The 5,625-nt window shown below is 44.5% G+C and overlaps 1 long non-coding RNA gene across 1 annotated transcript; it reads right to left on the bottom strand.

The window, feature by feature from the left end:
- Positions 1-1,944: 1,944 nt before the first annotated feature.
- Positions 1,945-2,867, bottom strand: LOC123134149 (uncharacterized). Its single transcript, XR_006465538.1, has 3 exons — positions 2,678-2,867; positions 2,518-2,593; positions 1,945-2,095 (listed from the first exon to the last, which is right to left on the bottom strand). It is a non-coding gene; the product is annotated as an uncharacterized lncRNA (long non-coding RNA).
- Between the last annotated feature and the right edge of the window lie 2,758 nt (positions 2,868-5,625).

Raw genomic sequence — 5,625 nt, 5'->3', positions numbered from 1 at the left:
ATGATATGCTCCTACTGACATCCCATAATTTTGGTGGAAACTAGAAAGAAATATTTAAAAGGGTTGTAGTGCAAAATTGTCCACTGGACCAGAGAAGAAAAACATGTGTAGCACTCAAAAAATGCAATGAATGAAATATATTATTGCACAAATGTGATCTAGAGACATCACATGACATCTCCAAAATTTGGTTGGATTTTTAGTTAAATCTATCAACAGTTTGTAGTACAAAAAGAGCTCCAAAACTCAAAATAAGTCATTTTAATGAATAAAGCTTAGGGTGAAATAATTTAATAAATAAATCTACTGATTGAGAGATGTTTTTAATGAGAGGGCATAAAAGTCCAATATGTTTTGGAAGGATCCACTTGGGAAAAATTCCTTAATATTAAAAGAAAAAGTTTTGAAATCAACAGAGATATTCTTGCAGGCAAAAATTTAAACTCTTGGCAAAATTTTAATAACTAAAACCTGATTAAATTTTTGGGGTGTTACAATTACTACCCCCCTTGAGAAAAAAATCTCGTCCTTGAGATTTGTTAAGAGCCGCTGTGAAAACAAATACTCCATATGTGTTCGAGCGGTTGTGAGTCTGCTGCCGTGGTGCTGCGTGAATAAAAATAATCCATGTAGTGAGGGGATAAACGTTGCAGCAACTCAGGGAAAAGAAATCTCATTCTAGGATTTTTTGCGGTTACACAAGTTAAACACGAAGAAAACTACTCATACTAGTAGAAACTAAATAACCGACTCGTCGCACGAATTCGAGGTACGATGCATAAGTTACAACATAATAATAAATGTTGCAAAAACAACCATAGCAGTGACATCTAAAATGAAAACGGTAACTGGACGAGGTCCTGATAAAATGTCTCTGGTAAAGGGATACACTCCTCTTCTATCGGAGGAAGTGGATTGACCAGTCGATGTATGTGTCTCTCCGGGTCGGGCCTCAGTGGTCTGCCGATGGCAATCTGAGGATTTAAATCAGTGAGACTCTAGAGATAGACCATTACTTGCTGGTTCAAATGCTCTTGAGCGATGATGTACTGGATAAGGTTGGCCAGTACTGGGTCTCTCTCAATCCGTCCACCGAGAAAAGATGTTACTCCTCCGGGTGCTGCACGGCTCGGAAAGTAATAATATCCTCGTTCGCGGGCATAGGGCACTGCGGATTGAAGGTGAGCAATCGCTTCTTTCACAGCAGCTTCTATGGACAGGCGTGGGGTTGGCATAGCACTACAAGAAATATGTCAACTTGTGACCACCACTATTGGTCACTGAAAGGTCACAAATTTCCATTTACGACCTTTTTGTGACCAAAAACAGAAGGTCAAAAACTGGCCGTCATAAACTGACTATAGCGACCTTTCTTCTGGAATGGTCAAAGACGTTTACGACCAAAATATTCCTACTGTGGCGTTTTGGTCACTAGCAACCTCCCCCAGGCCACGTAGGCATCCAGCGTGGCAAGCTGATGTGGCACAAGATTCAGCCCGGTCCAATTCGATTTTCTACATGGGCCGAGCCCAACAATTCGGCCTTTTTACTGTATATTTTCTCTATTAATTTTCTCTAGCTACATGGACCTAGCCCAACAATTTGGCCTTTTTATTTTATGGGCCATGGCCTTTTTGTACAACAGTTTTAGTTTTTTTTTATAAAATGGGTCCACTAGTCAAACAGATCCCACTTGTCAGGTTCTGATAAGTGGGTCCTAGCTATTAGGCCCAGATTCTTCATATTTCAATTTGACAATAAGAAAATAACTAGTAGTTAAATTGGCAAGGAAAAACACACAAGATACTTCAAATAACAATAGCCAGATTCAATACAAGCTCTACAAATGACACGTCCTACAAGCTGTAGCATATACAAGCTTATTTACAAGCTCTACAAATGACAAGTCCTACAAGCTGTAGCATTTACAAGTTCTACAAGTTACACGTAATACAAGCTTAGCTGATACAAGCTCTACAACTATGGGAATCAGTTACAAGCTCTACAAGTATTTTCTTCTTCTACATGTAGCTCCTTCAATAGCGATCAAATGCCGGCTCACTGGAGAGTCAGGACTGGGCCTTCCACGGACGCCCTGTTACATGAATCAGCTGATAAAAATTAGAAAAACTGGAGACAATATATTATGAACATTCCATTCAAAAAAGGAGTAACTCAGTTGAAGTGAACACAGCAGCAGTTTTTCTCATTGAAGTGAACACAGCAGCAGTTTTTCTCATTGAAGTGAACACAGCAGCAGTTTTTCTCATTGAAGTGAACACAACAGCAGCAGTTTTTCTCATACAGTATGTGTCTTAATATAACTCCTAAGAAATGTTCACAACCTGAATTAACTACACTTTTTCTCATTGAAGTGAACACAGCAGCAGTTTAATCAACAACCCCATACTTTACTATAGAATGTTTCTTCTGAATGCATAGCTTAAAGGCGGGGCGGGGCTGAGAATCATCATAACAGGATATGTATATATATGTAGAGAGAGAGAGAGAGATCACCTTAACAATAGATGGTGGGCATCCTCGCCGGATCGGAGCAGCTTGTCCCTGGCCCTCCCCACGGGATGGTACCAAACTGCACACACACCAAGCAAGAGAGCACGCATCAGATCATATGAGAAAATGAACAAAAAATAGAGAGGAGGAGGAGAGGGGTCACCTTGGCAACAGATGAACAAACTTTGGTCATTTGGCTCTGTCCTCGCCGGATTGAAGCATCTTGTCCTTTGGCCCTGTCCACACACCAAGCAAACTGCAGAAAAAACACGCAATGAAAAACTGAAGATCACAGTGTATGGAAAACTGAAGATCATAGTGATGATAACATACAAACAAAGGATCTTTGGCCCATCAAGTTTTAAGACAAAAAAAGAGCAAAACCAACAATGCTACAAATCAGAGATTACAGGAACAACAACAGAAGGTTGTTTAACAAGTTTGAACGGCCACTATATATAGCACAATGTATGTAATGTAAAATTTCTGGATGAACAAGCTTTAATGGCTACAGTATTGTGATATTGTGATAATGGGAGGAGGCTTCCCATAAAACAGCAGGAAAATGCACTACTATTGTGATATTCCTCCCATAAAAAACACTAATATTCCAGTAGAGATCAAATGCTTGTGAGCAGGAAAATAATGGTACATTCACAACTTCAGTTCGGGTAAATATCACCACATGTATCAGTATACAGGCAGCAATAGTATCATCGAGCACAGAAAAACAGCAGCTTGACCCATGTAAGTCATAGCTCTTTAGAGAGAAAGAAAGAACAGGTTCAGCTAGCTATGTATTCATAGTTGAGAGCTAAGCAATTTGTTTGTTTATGCTGTAATTGACAGACCTAGTACAAGAAACAAGCCAAGTGAAACAATATTGACTAATTCGATGGCAATACAAGCTAATCTACTTAGCTAGTAGGTGACCATCCAATCCATGATGCAGCAGCAGGTGCAAATATGATATGATGTGAAGAAGAAGCTAGCTGGAGAGGTTGGGGATGAAACCAAAATTACAAACCATTGGCGGACCTCACATCACCACAGTTTTATCATTTTATAAGCAACTGGAAACTATGCAGAGCAGAGCAGACCGGACAGTAAAAGAATTATCAAGTAGGGCAAAACAGCAGCGTGGCCATCAACTCATAGCCCTGAAGAAAGAAAGAACCAATAGGGTCAGCTACTTATTTATTCAGAATTGAGAGTTGAGCAATCATTAGAAAACTAAAGATACTGCTCAGCTAACTAAATAACACATGATTCAGTACACACTTGAGCTTTTATGTTTGGAGGATCAGGTTGGTTAAACAGATACAGTGGATGGAACATAGCAGAGATAGGCTAGTATAGCTCCAGTTTTAGTCATCCCAAAGGAATATTCATAGCAAAGCAAGATAGGTTGAAGCTAGACAAGCGGATTTCGAGTGTTGATAAGCACCAGAATGCTAGCAAATTGGCCTATATTTATATGTTCACTTCTCTTTATAATTCACTAATGCAAAGGTGCAAATCTTCATCCTTCTTTAATGACGACACAGATAAACAAGTTTTATCCAAAAAAGGTGTCTAAACAATTCAATCACTGATCCCTGACCTGCATGGATCAGGCGCATGTAGAAAACTGAGTGAACAAGGCCATGCGAGCTCACCTAATCGAGCTAGTGTTGCACACGAGGATGCCTTGGACGAGGGCGGCAGGGTCGGTTGAGGACCGCAGCGGCAGAGGCGACTGTGCCTGCAGCGGCGGAGGCCCCGCCTTCGTCTGACGCTGTCGAGGGCGGCAGATCTGTCGAGGTACACGGCGGCGACAGCTGCTGCATGGGGAGGGGGGCTGTGGCCGGCGTGTAGCTTGGGTGGATCCTCCTTGAGGAGCTTGGCCTTGGCGCGGCGGATCTCTGCGTTGAGCACGCACCGTCGATGGTGGGAGAGGCGGCCGCCCGAGCAAATCAATGAGAAGGGGTCAGAGGTCGTGGCCATGCGAGGCAAATCGCCAGTAAAACGACTCAGCTGCGGGAGGAGACGGACCTGATTTGGCCGGCGGGGACCGCTGCGTGTCCTCGCCATCGAGGATCTGGCCGCCGTCTCGCTCGCACGGCCTGGATCCGCCCGCCGCGTCGTGGTCAGAGTGGAGAAGATGGCGAGGTCGGCGGCGGAGCCGAAGGGGCCGGAGACGGAGGCTGGCCGCGCCGGGGACGCCATGAGATGCTCTGCGATCCGCGGGCGAGGAGCGAGGCAATGACGAGCAGCGCGGGCGCGAACGGCGGGAGCAGGTGGTCGTCCACGAAGGCGAGGAGGAGCGGCTTGAGGTGGGAGGGGAGGTCGCGGCGGGATCGGCCGCCGTAGGTGGCGGCGGCGGTCCAATGGAGGGAGAGGGGAGAGGGGTTAGGGTTTGGGCTGCGGATCGTGGGGGGGAGTGGTGTGCGGGGGAGAGGGGGGGTGAGTGGTGTGCGGTGGGTGAGTGGTGGCATTCGTCCACTGATAGGTGGGCCCGCGAGGAATTAGGCCCACATGTCAGTGTCCTCAACGACGTGTGGTGTAGGTGAGGGGAGCTGCTTTCGGGTGGGTGTGGGTGGCGAGAGGATGAGGGTGTGGGCCGTTGGATCTGGCAGTATCCGACGGTCTGTAATGCTTGATCCGCGTGACATGCCCATAGACCAATCAGAACGAAGTGCGGGCTTATGACCATCTAAAATTGTCGTAATTGATTAACAATAGGCGCTACCAACACAGCACCACAGCGCCCGGCGAAACTCCATTGCAGCGTGAGCTCCAACGCAGCACCACGATGCCCGATGGTAAGTTTCCTTCTCTTTTTATGACAATGTTAGTTAAGTTTTCAAATAATTAGTAGTGTTATTCCTTGAATAACGAAAAATCAATTTTCCATTTTTGGAGTGCCCAAAAAGAGTTTTTTTGTGAAGGACCTGCCATATATTTGTTGCAAAATTGGACCAAATCAATTTTCTAAAATACTAGGACATATTTAATGCATAATTGACCAAATGGTTGGGTGTCAAAAGCTTTTATCCACCTCTCGTGAAAAAGACAACTTTCCGCCGATTTAGCTGGAAGCGGGTCAAATTTGAACTGTAGCTGCATTAT

Source organism: Triticum aestivum, chromosome 6B, assembly GCF_018294505.1.
Source record: "Triticum aestivum cultivar Chinese Spring chromosome 6B, IWGSC CS RefSeq v2.1, whole genome shotgun sequence".
NCBI lineage: Eukaryota > Viridiplantae > Streptophyta > Magnoliopsida > Poales > Poaceae > Triticum > Triticum aestivum.
This window is presented reverse-complemented; position numbering and strand designations above follow the sequence as displayed.